The following is a 19091-nucleotide window of genomic DNA, read 5'->3' as shown; positions in this document are numbered from 1 at the left end:
TTCCTTACTTCATTCCTTCTTACTTTTCTTACTAAAGATTCATCATTTCATATTTTTCTTGGAATTAGTCTTGAATATTAAGTTTATTGCTTGCTAAAGCACAATCTAGAATCATGTTTCTACTCTCTCCTGCAGTCGTATTACAGAAGAATCACACAAAGTTCACTTGTAGCCTTCTCTCTGATGACAAATATATTAATATTTCCTTTTCTAGGCAGACCCCAAATGCGGCAGCTTTTAACAGCAGCATACTGGATGCTTCTACTTGGACCTGTATATGGTTATCACAAGATAGGAAGTATAACAAATCCTGAAGCTAATATGAATATATTAAGTCTTTCATGAATAACAAACATTAAGATACAAAATTATTAATGTATCATCATTTTAGATCTAATTGGTGTGCTTGTCTACAAACAGTTTTGCATTGACTAAATCTGTGTTCGTGCCCCTGTTCCCTGGCATGGGCTAACCAGGTCTGGAAGTTGCTAATCTAAACTTTGAAAGATACGAGCCAAGTTGAGGCAGTGATATTCCCTGGTGGTTTGAGCTACCATCTGATGGTGGTTTCCTGAAGAACAGTTCCATAGGTTCATATTGACGACCTCCACAGAGTATCTCTGCATTCTCCCTGAAGTTCTTTCTAAAGTCATTTCTTTAATTTGTGAGCTGTTTCAATGTTTTTCTTGGTTTAATAAGCCATAAATGGTTTCTGTTGTTTATAACTGAAAGTATCTTAACATAGAGAAATTTATACCAGAGGTGAAAAGAAATAGAGTGGAATGGAACAGTGTTAGTCAAAAAAGGAGAGGAAAGAAGGAAAGAAAGAAAGGGAGGGAGGGAGATACAGAGTAAGGAAGGAAGAGAGAAAAAGAAAAGAAGAGAAGAGAAGAGAAAAGAAAAGAAAAGGAAAGAAAAGAAAAGAAAAGAAAAGAAAGGGAGGGCACCTGGGTGGCTCAGTGGGTTAAAGCCTCTGCCTTTGGCTCAGGTTATGATCCCAAGGTCCTGGGATTGAGCCCCACACCGGGCTCCCTGCTCAGCAGGGAGCATGCTTCCCGCCCCACCCCCGCCTCTCTGCCTGCCTCTCTGCCTACTTGTGATCTCTCTCTCTCTCAAACAAACAAACAAACAAATAAATAAATAAGGGAAAAAAGAGAAGGAAAGGAAGAAAGAAAAGAAAAAGGAAGAAAGGTGGAAAGGAAAGGAAAAGAAAGGAAAGGAAGAAAGAAAATAAAGGAAGGAAGAAAATGAACAGTTTCCACCATAGTCTTCATTCCAGTGGGTTACTCCATACTCTTGGAAACATTCTGCACCAGTGATGTCCTCACCCATGTCAAGGCTGTGTTAAGACTTTAAGAAGAATGAAACTGCCACAGTGTCTAATTAGTTTCTCCTGTTGTTCCTCTCCCAATGGTAAACAGCAGGCACCCCTAACCTCCTACATGGCTGACCTCACAGTCCATGACTATATGTCATCATGTGGAATTTTCTCTCTTTCTCTCATATTCACACACATTCTCTTCCTTCCTGGTCTGGGTGCTTGGGGTTCTTAATTATTCTATAAAGATAATGAGAATGATAAACATCTCCAGGGCACTTGTAGGTGCCAAGCACTGTTCTAGATACTTTATGTAAAGTCCTCAGAACAAGTTTGTGAAGAGATACTAGTATTGTTTTTATTTTACAGGTGAGGGACAAAAGGGTTAAATAAGTTGTCTGGAGTTGCCCAGCTAAGAAAATAAAGAACTAGCTTTCAATGCCATGTGGTTTGTCTCTAGAGTCTAGGCTCATAACCACTGCTTTAAATGCATATGCACATCTTTTGTGCACTTTGCATGGGTACCTGCGTAATACTGTGGTAAAGCCATGAGCTTTGGGGCTAAGCTTCCTTATGCTTTAATTTTGTCTTTCTCTCTTCCTAGCATACAATCTCAGATAGATTGTGAAGCTTGCTGACACTCCCTTTTCTCCGTTGTAAGTGGGTACAACCCCATCTCAAAGGCTTGTTGTAAGGATTAATAAAGCAGAACATATACACCACACTCTTTCTGCTGAAGATGACCAGCAAACATTTCCCCTCCTGCCTGTGTATCTATCTGCGCAGGAGGTTTCATTTGGGTTCACTCTCTCTTCTTTGCATCTTTCCCTCTGGTCAACAAGCTGACCTAGGTCCACAAGCTCCTTTGACATTGATTTCAGTTCAGTTCAGCCCTTTTAAATCTTAAGCAGAGATCAGAAGGACAAGAGGGAGGTCGGATGATTCATTGCCCTCGTTTCCTCCACGTGGTCTCCTTAGGTGGGCTGTCTCCTTCACCATGTGGCCCTTTCTACCTATCTCATTCTGGGCCTGGTGACTACTTTCTCCTACCTCCCTTTAAGGTTGTCTAGTCATAGATCACTTGTTACCCACCATGGAGTCTTATACAATCCCCATGGCTTCCCTCAGTAGCTGACCATGGCCATACAATTTTTTTCCCAAACATTTTGAGAATGAACCTGGGTGGCATTAATAATATCAGGAGGTATGATCACCCTACCTTGCCTTCCCCTGCCTTTGCATGCAACCTTCTTCTAAAATCTTCCTCAGGTGATCCTGATTTTCCTGCTACATTCTATCCCAGTACTTAGCTGAACAGTAGGTTGTGTAATTCAAAGTGCAATACTGCAGTGTAGGTATACAAACCGAGAGGTGACATCATGGTTGTGTTGTTTTCCTCTTCTCTTTTCAGAGCCAGATTATTTCCTACTGGGGTTACTCTTGCGAAGAGTATGATGTCGTGACCAAAGATGGTTATGTCCTCAGAATTTACCGGATTCCTCATGGAAGAGGATGTCCCAGAACAAGTAGGATTTATTTTGTTATGGAAGGAAGAATGTCTACAGCAGAGATTTCTGGGGATGCTGAGAGAAGCAGAGCAGACAGGCAGCTTTTGTTCTGAAATAAAAAACTCATCACCTCCACCAGTCTCACTCCATTTCACTCGTAGAATCTTCTGGAGTTTTTCAAGCATTTAGATACACAGTTGGAACAAAGAACACAGGAGTTAGGGACACCACTACCCCCACTCCAAGCAGCTGAAAACTCACGTGTAACTTTTGGCTCCCCCAGAACTTAGCTACTAATAGCCTACTGTTGACCACAAGCGTCGTCAATAACATAAATGGTCAATTAACACATACTTTGTCTGTTATGGGCATCATATACAGTATTCTTACAGTGAAGTGGGGTAGAGAAAAGGAAATGTTTAGAAAATCATAAGGAATAAAAAATACACTTAGAGGACTGTACTGGATTTATCAAAAACTGTTAATCAAATAAAGAGTCATATTGATATAAATACACTAATAGTAGGAGATTTTAACATGCCTCTCTCAGAAATAGACAGATCATAGAAGCAGAAAATCAATAAAGAATCAAGAGCATTGAATGACACATTGGACCAGATGGACCTCATAGATATATACAGAACATTCCACCCTAAAACAGCAGAATACTCATTCTTCTCAATTTCACATGGAATATTCTCAAGAATAGACCACATACTGGGTCACAAATCAAGACTCAACTGATACCAAAAGACTGAGATTATTCCCTGCACATTCTCAGATCATAATGCTTTGAAACTGGAGCTCAATCACAAGGAAAAGTTCTGAAGGAATTCAAACACCTGGAAGCTAAAGACCACCTTGCTTTAGAATGCTTGGATCAACCAGGAGATCAAAGAATAACTGAAATAATTCATGGAAATCAATGAGAATGAAGGCACTTCAGTCCAAAACCTATGGGATACAGCAAAGGCAGTCCTAAGGGGGAAATAAATAGCCATCCAAGCCTCCCTCGAAAAAAACTGTAAATACCAGAACACAGCAACTGTCTATACACCTTAAAGAACTGGAGAATCAACAACAAATCAAACCAACTCCACACATAAGGGAAATAATCAAGATTAGAGCTGAGATCAATGAGGTAGAAACCAATATATCAATAAAACTAGAGCTGGTTTTTTGAAAGAATCAATAAGATCGATAAACCATTGGCCACAGTAATCCAAAAGAAAAGAGAGAAAGCCCAAATTCATAAAATCATGAATGAAAAGGGAGAGATCACAACTAACACTAAGGAAGTAGAAACAATCATCAGAAGTTATTATCATCACTTATATGCCAATAATCTTAGGAACCTAGATGAAATGGATACATACCTAGAAAACTATAAACTCCCAAAATTGAATGAGGAAGAAATTGACAACCTGAATAGACCGATATCTAGTAACAAGATTGAAGCGGTGATCAAAAAACTCCCAAAAAACAAGAGCCGAGGACCTGACGGATTCCCTGGGGAATACTATCAAATTTCCAAAGAAGAAATAACACCTATTCTCCTGAAGCTGTTTCAAAAAATTGAAGCAGAAGGAAAACTTCCAGACTCTTTCTATGAAGCCAGCATTACCCTGATCCCCAAACCAGGCAAAGACCCTACCAAAAAGGAGAATTTCAGATCATTATCACTGATGAATATGGATGCTAAAATTCTCAAAAAGATCCTAGCCAACAGGATCCAACAGCACATTAAAAAGATTATCCATCATGACCAGGTGGGATTCATCCCTGTGCAACAAGGATGGTTCAACATTCACAAATCAATCAATGTGATAGAACAAATTAATATGAGAAGAGAGAAGAACCACATGGTCCTCTCAATTGATGCAGAAAAAGCATTTGACAAAATCCAACATTCGTTCCTAATTAAAACGCTTCAAAGTATAGGGATAGAGGGAACATTCCTGAACTTTATAAAGCCTATCTATGATGACCCACAGCAAATATCATCCCCAATGGGAAAGAGCTTGCAGCCTTCCTGTTGAGATCAGTAACAAGACAAAGATGCCCATTTTCACCACTCTTGTTCAACATAGTATTAGAAGTCCTAACAACAGCAATTAGACAACAAAGGGAAATAAAAGGTATCCAAATTGGCAATGAAGAAGTCAAACTCTCTCTCTTGGCAGATGACATGATTCTTTATATGAAAATCCCAATAAACTCCACCCCCAAACTACTAGAACTCATACAGCAATTCAGCAATGTGGCAGGATACAAAGTCAATGTGCAGAAATCAGTGGCTTTCTTATACACTAACAATGAAAATACAGAAAGGGAAATTAGAGAATCGATTCCATTTACTAGAGCACGAAGAACCATAAGATACCTGTGAATAAACCTAACCAAAGAGGTAAAGGATTGGTACTCAAGGAACTGCAGAACACTCATGAAAGAAATTGAAGAAGACACAAAAAGATGGAAGACCATTCCATGCTCTTGGATCGGAAGAATAAACATTGTTAAAATGTCTATACTGCCTAGAGCAATCTATACTTTTAATGCCATTCCGATTAAAATTCCATCGGTATTCTTCAAAGAGCTGGAGCAAATCATCCTAAAATTTGTATGGAATCAGAAGAGACCCCTAATCGCTAAGGAAATTTTGAAAACCAAAAATAAAACGGGGGGTATCACATTACCAAATTTCAAGCTTTACTACAAATCTGTGATCACCAAGACAGCATGGTACTGGCATAAAAACAGACACATAGACCAGTGGAACAGAGTAGAGAGCCCAGATATGGACCCTCAACTCTATTGTCATTTAATCTTCGATGAAACAGGAAAAAATATAGAGTGGAAAAAAGACAGTCTCTTCAATAAATGGTGTTGGGAAAACTGGACAGCTATATGTAGAAGAATGAAACTCGACCATTCTCTTACACCATACACAAAGATAAACTTAAAATGGATAAAAGACCTCAATGTGAGACAGGAATCCATCAGAATCCTAGAGGAGAACATAGGCAGTAATCTTCTTTCAAGATATGTCTCCAAAGGAAAAGGAAACAAAAGCGACAATAAACTTTTGGGACTTCATCAAAATCAAAAGCTTCTGCACAGCCAAGGAAACAGTCAAGAAAACAAAGAGGCAACCCACGGAATTGGAGAAGATATGTGCAAACGACAGTACAGACAAAAGGTTAGATATCCAGGATCTATAAAGAACTCTCCTCAAACTCAACACACACAAAACAGACAATCATATCAAAAAATGGGCAGAAGATATGAACAGATATTTCTCCCATGAAGACATACAAATGGCTATCAAACACATGAAGAAATGTTCATCATCACTAGCCCTCAGGGAGATTCAAATTAAAACCACATTGAGATATCACCTTAATCCAGTTAGAATGGCCAAAATTAGCACGACAGGAAACAACATGTGTTGGAGGGGATGTGGAGAAAGGGGAACCCTTTTCCACTGTTGGTGGGAATGCAGGTTGATGCAGCCTCTTTGGAGAACAGTGTGGAGATTCCTCAAGAAATTAAAAATAGAACTTCCCTTGACCCTGCAATTGCACTCCTGGGTATTTACCCCAAAGATACAGATGGAGTGAAAAGAAGGGCCATCTGTACCCCAATGTTTATAGCAGCAATGGCCACGGTTTCCAAACTATGGAATGAACCAAGATGCCCTTCAACGGACGAATGGATAAGGAAAATGTGTTCCATATACACTATGGAGTATTATGCCTCCATCAGAAAGGACGAATACCCAACTTTTGTAGTAACATGGACCAGACTGGAAGAGATTATGCTGAGTGAAAGAAGTCAAGCAGAGGGAGTCAATTATCATATGGTTTCACTTATTTGTGGAGCATAACAAATAGCATGGAGGACATGGGGAATTAGAGAGGTGAAGGGAGTTGGGGGAAATTGGAAGGGGAGGTGAATCATGAGAGACTATGGACTCTGAAAAACAATCTGAGGGGTTTGAAGTGGCAGGGGGGTGGGAGGTTGGGGTACCAGGTGGTGGGTATTATAGAGGGCACGGATTGCATGGAGCACTGGGTGTGGTGAGAAAATAATGAATACTGTTATGCTGAAAATAAAAAAAGAAAAAGCCACGCATAAGTGGACCCATGTTGTTCAAAGGTTAACTGTACACTGTTTATTTAATCTTTTTATACTCCATCACATTTTCCTTCCAAAAAAGCATGAAAGAAATCTTGGTCTTGTTCTGGAGATACCCTTGTCAGGCTGACAAACCAGAACCCTAGGAGTCAACTTGACACTTTCTTCTTCATCACTTCCTATATGAAGTGAGTTGCCAAGATCTACCAATTTTACCTCCAATCTTTCTCTTATCTGAAAACTTCTTTCTGCTTCAGTATTCCTCAAGTCTAGGCTTGGACATGATCACTGTCTTTTTCTTCAGCTATCCCAACAGCTTTGCAACTTACTTCATTTGTAATTAGTTCTCTTCTTAAGTCATTGGGACTTCATGTTTTAAGTAAATCTGACCCGATTTTTTAGAAGATTATATTTTATTTATGTATTTGAAAGACAGGGAGAAAGAGAAAGAGGGAGAGAACTCATTAGCAGGGGGAAGGGTAGAGAGAGAAGCAGACTCCTCGCTGAGCTGGGAAATGTGTGAGCTGGACAGTTGACTCTACAGTGAGAAGATCCAGGGTGGGCTATGGCTTATGGCTGCTCTTTAGCAATAACAGAGCAGAATTAATAACACTCCTTCTTTCCGTTTCCTCCAAAGGTAGACTAAATGAACGTAAAGTTTAGTTTCTTGTGTCTGGGTGACAGAAGGCTCTCTGGGACCCCGGTGTAGCTGTCTGATCCCCAGAAACTGGTCGAGCCCAGGGGAGCTGAGGGGGTCCTGGGTACCAGCACAGTTACAAACCCTTTGTAAAAGACAAGAACACCATTGTCACTTTCTCTCTTGTTTGTGTCTCAACACCAGTTCCCACCTTCTTCTTCATCAAGCTGTCCCAGTTCTACATTGTGAACAGGACTTTTCAATTACACTTTGCATAACATATTCCTGAACACCTTGCCTTTTGTTGTTTAGCTTTCTGACAATGTGAATGAGACCATGTGGCGTGTGTAAAATCGAGCCTAGTGCCTGGATCCCAGTCAATATTCAAAAATGGCACTTTTTAATGTTTCTGTTATTATTTCGAGAAAAATTTAGTTTGGTAGTCAGATGCTCCATGAGACAGCAAGCCTTATTGATATGAATAGTCAGAGAGAAATGATTCATTATGCTGGACAGTCTTTTATGTATTTTTTAAAGATTTGTTTGTTTATTTTAGAGAGAGAGTGAGAGAGGAAAAGTTCAGGGGGGAGCAGAGATGAAGAGAAAGAATCCTGAAGCAGACACCCCTCCCCCCACTGAGTGCTGAGCCCAAAATAGGGCTCCATCCTAGGACCTTGAGATCATGACCTGAGCCAAAGGCAGACACTTAACTGACTGAGCCATCCAGGAGCCCCTAAGTATTTTAATTCTAATTTAATTCTTTTGACTACACTAGGAGATAGCATTGTTATCACTGCCCATTATACAGATAAATTAACTGAGGCACAAGGGGCTAATATGTAGTAGAATAGACTTTGAGCAAGAACACCCTGACTCCAGTGCCCACAGAACAACATAAAACAGTATATATAATCCAAATTTTACAAAGAGAAAAATAAGACAGAAGATGACAAATTACTTGCCCAAGTAAGTTGTTCACAGAGGATTCAAAGCCACTTTTGTCAGGTGCCAAATGCCATCTCTTGCCCTCTGTTCTGCTAGAGGAAGTCAGGAAAGAGGATTCCCCTACAGACCCTGAGGGCATGGAGACATGAGAATCTTGTTGCCCGTGTGTGTTTCAGCTCTGAGACTGGTCTTGTATTTGCAAATGGCTTAATCACGTCTGCCACTAACTGGATATGCAATCTTCCGAACAACAGCCTGGCATTCCTTCCGGCAGATCGCGGTTATGATGTGTGAATGGGGAATAGCCGAGGCAACACCTGGTCCAAGAAACACTTGAAATTCTCACCCAAATCTCAAGAATACTGGACCTTCAGGTAAGGAGCTGCATTCTAATAAATAAAGGGTTTACCTTGTTCATGGACACAAACACCCTTGGGTTTTCCCCTTTCTGTTCACACACAACTCAGTGGAATCCATAAGAATGAAACAAATGTTTCTTCCTCTACACAGGCTCTGGAGAAATTCCCTTATTCACTGCATTGTTGTTTGTTTTAAAAACCCCGCTTGCTGGTGTGTGTGTGCTTGTGTGTGTGCAAAATATATATGCAAAAAGAAAAATCAAAATTCATTTTTAGGAAGGTTAATTCCAGGACTATCACTTGGCCACTGTGTACCCCAAAGGAAGCTTACATGGGGTGCTTGTTCAAGTAGAAATTGATGGAGAAATGGGACCAGAAACAAGGTTCTGGGTGCAAATTTTGAGGCCCAGACATTTATGATAAGCCAAGAGTGAACCCTGGGTGAGTCTGCACAAGTGGTACCTCCAATGTTTGTTTGCTGAGGAGGAATAAACCATTGGCTGGCAGGGCTGAGACCTGGGCCTGGAGTCGGGGTCCCAGGGAAATAAAAAGAAAGCCTGAGGGCACATAATGACAGAATAGCAGAGTTGCCAGCAACAGCTCCTAGGGAATGGTCTGCTCTATAAGCCACAGCAGCCAGGAACGACCATCCATCTTGGCCCAGGAGCTAAGAAGCATGCCTTACTGGCCACTAAAGCCATTGATGCCTTTCTCGGTATTTCCTCATTCCTCACCCCAGTGCCAATCTGTGACAACACGAGTACAGGTACCACGATCATTCCCTAGCTGAGCATTTTCCCAGCTACATCAGCAAAGCAGCTAATGTGATTGATAAATACACAGATCGCTGTGCCACTTCCCTGGAAATTCTGATTCCATCTTTCTGGGCTGACACCTGAAGATCTGCTTGCTTTAGTCTGCTTTTAACATAAGCATTCCAGACACTGTTCTTTTCAAGGGGGTTTGGTAAATCTGCCATAGAATTTAATGAACTATGACAAGGCTTACAGGGAAATGCTCTCTGGGCCTTTGCAAAGCAGAATTTTCCAATTCTGGTCTTTTCACCATGTGTCTCTTACAATCAAGGGGACATCCCCAAAACTTGCCGAGATGCCAAAGTTCTATATTGACTGTAGTCTGAAACTGACAAAAGCTATGTCTCTATACCTGCAATCAACATGTCTAAATATTGCAGGCCTGACAATGGATGGTTTCTTTTTTTTTTTTTTTAACTTTTTATTTTTTATATACATATATTTTTATCCCCAGTGGTAAAGGTCTGTGAATCACCAGGTTTACACACTTCACAGCACTCACCAAAGCACATACCCTCCCCAATGTCCATAATCCCACGCCCTGCTCCCAAACCCCCTCCCCCCAGCAACCCTCAGTTTGTTTTGTGAGATTAAGAGTCACTTATGTTTAGTCTCCCTCCCAATCCCATTTTGTTTCATTTTTTCTTCTTCCACCCACTTAAGCCTCCATGTTGCATCACCACTTCCTCATATCAGGGAGATCATATGATAGTTGTCTTTCTCTGCTTGACTTATTTCGCTAAGCATGATACGCTCTAGTTCCATCCATGTTGTTGCAAATGGCAAGATTTCATTTCTTTTGATGGCTGCATAGTATTCCATTGTGTATATATACCACATCTTCTTGATCCATTCATCTGTGGATGGACATCTAGGTTCTTTCCATAGTTTGGCTATTGTGGACATTGCTGCTATAAACATTCGGGTGCATGTGCCCCTTTGGATCACTACATTTGTATCTTTAGGGTAAATACCCAATAGTGCAATTGCTGGGTCATAGGGCAGTTCTATTTTCAACATTTTGAGGAACCTCCACGCTGTTTTCCAGAGTGGCTGCACCAGCTTGCATTCCCACCAACAGTGTAGGAGGGTTCCCCTTTCTCCACATCCTCGCCAGCATCTGTCATTTCCTGACTTGTTGATTTTAGCCATTCTGACTGGCGTGAGGTGATATCTCATTGTGGTTTTGATTTGTATTTCCCTGATGCCGAGTGATGTGGAGCACTTTTTCATGTGTCTGTTGGCCATCTGGATGTCTTCTTTGCAGAAATGTCTGTTCATGTCCTCTGCCCATTTCTTGATTGGATTATTTGTTCTTTGGGTGTTGAGTTTGCTAAGTTCTTTATAGATTCTGGACACTAGTCCTTTATCTGATATGTCGTTTGCAAATATCTTCTCCCATTCTGTCAGTTGTCTTTTGATTTTGTTAACTGTTTCCTTTGCTGTGCAAAAGCTTTTGATCTTGATGAAATCCCAGTAGTTCATTTTTTCCCTTGCTTCCCTTGCCTTTTGCGTTGTTCCTAGGAAGATGTTGCTGCGGCAGAGGTCGAAGAGGTTGCTGCCTGTTTTCTCAAGGATTTTGATGGATTCCTTTCGCACATTGAGGTCCTTCATCCATTTTGAGTCTATTTTTGTGTGTGGTGTAAGGAAATGGTCCAATTTCATTTTTCTGCATGTGGCTGTCCAATTTTCCCAGCACCATTTATTGAAGAGGCTGTCTTTTTTCCATTGGACATTCTTTCCTGCTTTGTCGAAGATGAGTTGACCATAGAGTTGAGGGTCTATTTCTGGGCTCTCTATTCTGTTCCATTGATCTATGTGTCTGTTTTTGTGCCAGTACCATGCTGTCTTGATGATGACAGCTTTGTAATAGAGCTTGAAGTCCGGAATTGTGATGCCACCAACGTTGGCTTTCTTTTTCAATATCCCTTTGGCTATTCGAGGTCTTTTCTGGTTCCATATAAATTTTAGCATTATTTGTTCCATTTCTTTGAAAAAGATGGATGGTACTTTGATAGGAATTGCATTAAATGTGTAGATTGCTTTAGGTAGCATAGACATTTTCACAATATTTATTCTTCCAATCCAGGAGCATGGAACATTTTTCCATTTCTTTGTGTCTTCCTCAATTTCTTTGATGAGTACTTTATAGTTTTCTGAGTATAGATTCTGTGTCTCTTTGGTTAGGTTTATTCCTAGGTATCTTATGGTTTTGGATGCAATTGTAAATGGGATTGACTCCTTAATATCTCTTTCTTCTGTCTTGCTGTTGGTGTAGAGAAATGCAACTGATTTCTGTGCATTGATTTTATATCCTGACACTTTACTGAATTCCTGTATAAGTTCTAGCAGTTTTGGAGTGGAGTCTTTTGGGTTTTCCACATATAGTATCATATCATCTGCGAAGAGTGATAATTTGACTTCTTCTTTGCCGATTTGGATGCCTTTAATTTCCTTTTGTTGTCTGATTGCTGAGGCTAGGACCTCTAGTACTATGTTGAATAGCAGTGGTGATAATGGACATCCCTGCCGTGTTCCTGACCTTAGCGGAAAAGCTTTCAGTTTTTCTCCATTGAGAATGATATTTGCGGTGGGTTTTTCATAGATGGCTTTGATGATATTGAGGTATGTGCCCTCTATCCCTACACTTTGAAGAGTTTTGATCAGGAAGGGATGCTGTACTTTGTCAAATGCTTTTTCAGCATCTATTGAGAGTATCATATGGTTCTTGTTCTTTCTTTTATTGATGTGTTCTATCACATTGACTGATTTGCGGATGTTGAACCAACCTTGCAGCCCTGGAATAAATCCCACTTGGTCGTGGTGAATAATCTTTTTAATGTACTGTTGAATCCTATTGGCTAGTATTTTGTTGAGTATTTTCGCATCTGTGTTCATCAAGGATATTGGTCTATAGCTCTCGTTTTTGGTGGGATCCTTATCTGGTTTTGGGATCAAGGTGATGCTGGCCTCATAAAATGAGTTTGGAGGTTTTTCTTCCATTTCTATTTTTTGGAACAGTTTCAGGAGAATAGGAATTAGTTCTTCTTTAAATGTTTGGTAGAATTCCCCCGGGAAGCTGTCTGGCCCTGGGCTTTTGTTTGTTTGGAGATTTTTAATGACTGTTTCAATCTCCTTACTGGTTATGGGTCTGTTCAGGCTTTCTATTTCCTCCTGGTTCAGTTGTGGTAGTTTATATGTTTCTAGGAATGCATCCATTTCTTCCAGATTGTCAAATTTATTGCCGTAGAGTTGCTCATAGTATGTTCTTATAATAGTTTGTATTTCTTTGGTGTTAGTTGTGATCTCTCCTCTTTCATTCATGATTTTATTTATTTGGGTCCTTTCTCTTTTCTTTTTGATAAGTCGGGCCAGGGGTTTATCAATTTTATTAATTCTTTCAAAGAACCAGCTCCTACTTTCGTTGATTTGTTCTATTGTTTTTTTGGTTTCTATTTCATTGATTTCTGCTCTGATCTTTATGATTTCTCTTCTCCTGCTGGGCTTAGGGTTTCTTTCTTGTTCTTTCTCCAGCTCCTTTAGGTGTAGGGTTAGGTTGTGTACCTGAGACGTTTCTTGTTTCTTGAGAAAGGCTTGTACCGCTATATATTTTCCTCTCAGGACTGCCTTTATTGTGTCCCACAGATTTTGAACCGTTGTATTTTCATTATCATTTGTTTCCATGATTTTTTTCAATTCTTCTTTAATTTCCCGGTTGACCCATTCATTCTTTAGAAGGATACTGTTTAGTCTCCATGTATTTGGGTTCTTTCCAAACTTCCTTTTGTGGTTGAGTTCTAGCTTTAGAGCATTGTGGTCTGAAAATATGCAGGGAATGATCCCAATCTTTTGATACCGGTTGAGTCCTGATTTAGGACCGAGGATGTGATCTATTCTGGAGAATGTTCCATGTGCACTAGAGAAGAATGTGTATTCTGTTGCTTTGGGATGAAATGTTCTGAATATATCTGTGATGTCCATCTGGTCCAGTGTGTCGTTTAAGGCCTTTATTTCCTTGCTGATCTTTTGCTTGGATGACCTGTCCATTTCAGTGAGGGGAGTGTTAAAGTCCCCTACTATTATTGTATTGTTGTTGATGTGTTTCTTTGATTTTGTTATTAATTGGTTTATATAGTTGACTGCTCCCACGTTGGGGGCATAGATATTTAAAATTGTTAAATCTTCTTGTTGGACAGACCCTTTGAGTATGATATAGTGTCCTTCCTCATCTCTTATTATAGTCTTTGGCTTAAAATCTAATTGATCTGATATAAGGATTGCCACTCCTGCTTTCTTCTGATGTCCATTAGCGTGGTAAATTCTTTTCCACCCCCTCACTTTAAATCTGGAGGTGTCTTCGGGCTTAAAATGAGTTTCTTGGAGGCAACATATAGATGGGTTTTGTTTTTTTATCCATTCTGATACCCTGTGTCTTTTGACAGGGGCATTTAGCCCATTCACATTCAGGGTAACTATTGAGAGATATGAATTTAGGGCCATTGTATTGCCTGTAAGGTGACTGTTATTGTATATGGTCTCTGTTCCTTTCTGATCTACCACTTGTAGGCTCTCTCTTTGCTTAGAGGACCCCTTTCAATATTTCCTGTAGAGCTGGTTTGGTATTTGCAAATTCTTTTAGTTGTTGTTTGTCCTGGAAGCTTTTAATCTCTCCTTCTATTTTCAATGTTAGCCTAGCTGGATATAGTATTCTGGGCTGCATGTTTTTCTCGTTTAGTGCTCTAAAAATATCATGCCAGCTCTTTCTGGCCTGCCAGGTCTCTGTGGATAAGTCAGCTGCCAATCTAATATTTTTACCATTGTATGTTACAGTCTTCTTTTCCCGGGCTGCTTTCAGAATTTTCTCTTTGTCACTGAGACTTGTAAGTTTTACTATTAGGTGACGGGGTGTGGGCCTATTCTTATTGATTTTGAGGGGCGTTCTCTGAACCTCCTGAATTTTGATGCTCGTTCCCTTTGCCATATTGGGGAAATTCTCCCCAATAATTTTCTCCAGTATACCTTCTGCTCCCCTCTCTCTTTCTTCTTCTTCTGGAATCCCAATTATTCTAATGTTGTTTCGTCTTATGGTGTCACTTAATTCTCGAATTCTCCCCTCGTGGTCCAGTAGCTGTTTGTCCCTCTTTTGCTCAGCTTCTTTATTCTCTGTCATTTGGTCTTCTATATCACTAATTCTTTCTTCTGCCTCATTTATCCTAGCAGTTAGAGCCTCCAATTTTTATTGCACCTCATTAATAGCTTTTTGGATTTCAACTTGGTTGGATTTTAGTTCTTTTATTTCTCCAGAAAGGGCTTTTATATCTCTCGAGAGGGTTTCTCTAATATCTTCCATGCCTTTTTCGAGCCCGGCTAGAACCTTGAGAATTGTCATTCTGAACTCTAGATCTGACATATTACTGATGTCTGTATTGATTAGGTCCCTAGCCTTCGGTACTGCCTCTTGTTCTTTTTTTTTGCGTTGAGTTTTTACGTCTTGTCATTTTGGCCAGATAAGAGTAAATGAAGGGGCAAGTAAAATACTAAAAGGGTGGCAACAACCCCAGGAAAATATGCTTTAACCAAATTAGAAGAGATCCAAAATCGTGAGTGGGGAGAAAGGGGATAAAGAGATGTTCAAAAAGAAAGAAAGAAAAAAAAAAGAAAAAGGAAAAGAAAAAAAAATTTTTTTTTTAAAAAAGAAAACACCTGGGAAAAATGTAAAAAAGAAAATATATATATATTAGATAAACTAGTAAAAAATCGTTAAAAAAGAAAAAGGTAACAGTTAAAAAAAAAAAAAAAGTTTTACCCGAAGGCGAGAAGAAAAAAAAAAAAAAAAATGAAAAAGAAAAAATTAAATTAACTGCAAGACTAAAAAAAATCACAGGAAAAAAGCCATGAGTTCCGTACTTGGCTTTCTCCTCCTCTGGAATTCTGCTGCTCTCCTTGGTATTGAAACCGCACTCCTTGGTAGGTGAACTTGGTCTCGGCTGGATTTCTTGTTGATCTTCTGGGGGAGGGGCCTGTTGTAGTGATTCTCAACTGTCTTTGCCCCAGTCGGAATTACACCTCCCTTACTCGGGGCCGGGGTGAGTAATCCGCTCGGGTTTGCTTTCAGGAGCTTTTGTTCCCTGAGCGCTTTCTGTAGAGTTCCGGAGGACGGGAACACAAATGGCGGCCTCCTGGTCTCTGGCCCGGAGGAGCCGAGAGCCCAGGGCCCCACTCCTCAGTGCGCCCTCAGAGAACAGCGCCCAGTTACTCCCGTCTGCCTGACCTCAGGCCGCGCTCGAGCTCACCGAGCCTGCGATCGGTTCAAGGTAACACCGAGCTGTGAGCTTACTGTCTGCTCTGTCTCTGTAGCCGGCTTTCCTGTTCCAATACCCGCAAGCTCTGCGACACTCAGACACCCCCGATCCTTCTGTGACCCTGCGGGACCTGAGGCCACGCTGACCCCGCGTGGGCTTCGCCCCGGTTTAGCCTCTGGAGCGATGTCCCTCAGCGGAACAGACTTTTAAAAGTCCTGATTTTGTGCGCGGTTGCTCCGCCGCTTGCTGGGAGCCGGCCCCTCCCCCCGGGGTCTATCTTCCCGTCGCTTTGGATTCACTTCTCCGCCGGTCCTACCTTTCAGAAAGTGGTTGTTTTTCTGTTTCCAGAATTGCTGTTCTTCTTCTCTTCGATCTGCCGATGGATTTTCAGGTGTTTGCAATCTTTAGATTAGCTATCTAGCTGATCTCCGGCTAGCTGAAGCAGTCTCAGCTTGCTACTTCTCCGCCATCTTGACTCCTCCCCGACAATGGATGGTTTCTTTTTCCAGTTTTGTTGTTCTTTCTCTTTGGCAGCATGGACGAGATGGCTGGCTGTGACCTTCCAGCCACAATCTATTTTATCATAGAGAAAACTGGGCAAGAGTGACTCTATTATGTGGGCCACTCACAAGGCACCACTATCAGTATGTTCAGGGCAGGTGGGATCTGAGAGTGTCAGAGAACCTTCCAGATTCATGAAAGGATTCAGGACTTCTTTCCTCTGTGCAGTCTCAAACTTGAGGACTTGGTCTGGGAAGCCATTTCCTCTGACTGGTTTCTGAAGAGTAAATAAAGTGAGGAGGACACCAGGGATTTCTGCTGCTTCAGGACTGAACTTGGAAATGGACAGATAAGCCTGAGGGAGAGGGACTTATTCACGTGTGTATATACCACACACGGTTGCTGGATGCTGGTTTAGACACAGGGAAAGCCAAGATAAAAATGATACAGTCTTTCCCTTAAAGAGCTTTCAATTCAATGAGAACACCAAAAAGAAATCAGAGAACTACAAACTGTGGAAATCATATGCCATAATTATTGTTTCTTTTTGTTCCCAGAGGCCCTGGGATAGGCTAGAGGTTGATGGGGCCATGTTGACAATAGCATGAGGCACTTCGCCCCCTGCCCTGCTCCCCATGTAGCTAGACGCCTCAACAATACTAATAGCAGCTCCAGCAGGCTCTTTTCTGCATCTGAATCCGGACCAGGTTTCTGGTGTAAAGTAGGTCTTTGGATGCTGTGCATCTTACATACTATACCTCATGGCAACCTAGAAACATTTAAGACCATTTTCCTCCATGTTTTACAAATGGCTGAACTTGGAAATCCTTCCCAGTGGCAAGAATGCCAAAGTATACCTTCCGTTTTATATATATGTGATTCAAAAGAATCATCCTGTGAGGATTCTGTTTTCCACATTTACAGTTTGAGCAAACTAAGACATGCCACGTCTAGTGAATGGGAAGCCAAAATTGTGGGCCAAATATTGTCTGATACCAGAGTATGGTTAAGGTAGAGTGGCCCTTGGGGTCTACCTGGCCATGCCCCCCAGTGGATGTTTGAACCCTTTCTGCAGCACTATGAGTAGACTTAAATTCTCCAGGGACAGGAAAGTCACTGCATTTTGAATCACCCAATTTTCTTCTTGAGAAGTTTAGGAAAGTTTTCCTTACCAGTGGTAGTTATTTTGAGTTGTTTTTGTAGTGGCTGTTGTTGCTTTTAACATGCCTCCTTTTCCTCTCATTTATGGTGAATGAAGAATTGTTTTAAATCTATAGACTTGTGTGTTCTTCCCCTTCAGCCTTCATAGCATTCTCTACCAATCCAGAGATGGATAAAAGGATTAAGATATTTTTTGCATTGGTTCCAGTCATCATGGTGAAATACACCCAAAGTCCTATGAAAAAATTCAAAACTCTTTCCAGAGAAGTAGTCAAGGTATGTGACTCCAAGTTTAAATCTGTAGTTACTAAAACTAGTTCTATTTTCACTGATTTCAAGAGAAGAAAACCTTAGACAAAATGGCATTTTACAAGCTTCTGAGACTATCATAGATGTAAGATGTCTACATAGATCTGTTGATAACATAATTTTACTGACAGGGTTCAGGGAGCTCACACCACCAATACCATTGTATAAATCTAAATCAGGGGTTTCTATCCCATGTCCTTTCTCACTCACAGATAAAGCCAATGTTGAGGTGATTAACTGATTTGTTTAATCTCGTGGGTTAAATTTCTCTCTAGTGGCCCCCGGGATTTTAGGAGCAATATGGGGTAGGGATTGAAAACAGAGCATGGCGGTGGGTGGAATGTGGTTGGATCCTAGATGGCTAGGTAACTTTGATCAAGACCTTATGAGTTTTGTGAATCATGTTCTTCACCCATAAAGATAGGATCTATTTTTTAAGATTTTATTTATTTGATTGACAGAGATCACAAGTAAGCAGAGAGGCAGGCAGAGAGAGGAGAAAGCAGACTCCCTAAAGGGACCCCAAAGTGGGGCTCAATCCTAGGACCCTGATATCATGACCTGAGCAGAAGACAGAGGCTTTAACCCACTGAGCCACCCAGGTGCCCCAAAGAGGGAATATTAATAGATCCTACTCCTTGAGCTGCTGTGAGAATTTAGTTCAGACTTGTGAATCCCTTAGAACCTGGTCTTGCACATTATAAAAATTTAATAAATGTCAGTTACTCATTGCTATCAGGATTTGCCTAGAACCTACTTTCTTCCCACCTGAAAAGTCCAACCTTTTAAAAAAATATTTATTTATTTATTTATTTATTTATTTATTTATTTGTTTGTTTGAGAGAAAGAGCATGAACAGGAAGGGCAGAAGGAGAGGGAGAGAGAATCTGAAGCAGACTCCTCGCTGAACATGGAGCCTGATGTGGGGATAGATCTCCCAACCCTGTAATCACCACCTGAGCTGAATCAAGAGTTACCCAACTGCCTCACCCTGGTGCCCCACTGAAAGCCCAACCTTATTCAACTGCCCATGCTTCATAGGCTCTTAGTCTGTTGACTCCTCAAAATCTGGGCAATATCCTGAACTCCAAATTCCCTC

At 40.8% G+C, this 19091-nt stretch overlaps 1 pseudogene across 1 annotated transcript in view; it reads left to right on the top strand.

The window, feature by feature from the left end:
• The first annotated feature begins 219 nt into the window (after nt 1-219).
• Nucleotides 220-19091, top strand: part of LOC309858718 (lipase member K-like) — a 39204-nt pseudogene continuing 20332 nt past the window's right edge. The window contains exons 1-5 of the transcript in view: nt 220-330; nt 2730-2844; nt 8722-8919; nt 16556-16665; nt 17823-17959. The product of the transcript in view is annotated as a lipase member K-like (transcript). The remainder of the gene's footprint in view (nt 331-2729; nt 2845-8721; nt 8920-16555; nt 16666-17822; nt 17960-19091) is intronic.

Source organism: Mustela nivalis (genome assembly GCF_964662115.1).
Source record: "Mustela nivalis genome assembly, chromosome: 2".
Lineage (NCBI taxonomy): Eukaryota > Metazoa > Chordata > Mammalia > Carnivora > Mustelidae > Mustela > Mustela nivalis.
The sequence above is the reverse complement of the archived record's forward strand: the minus strand, read 5'-3'. Positions and strand labels throughout refer to the sequence as shown.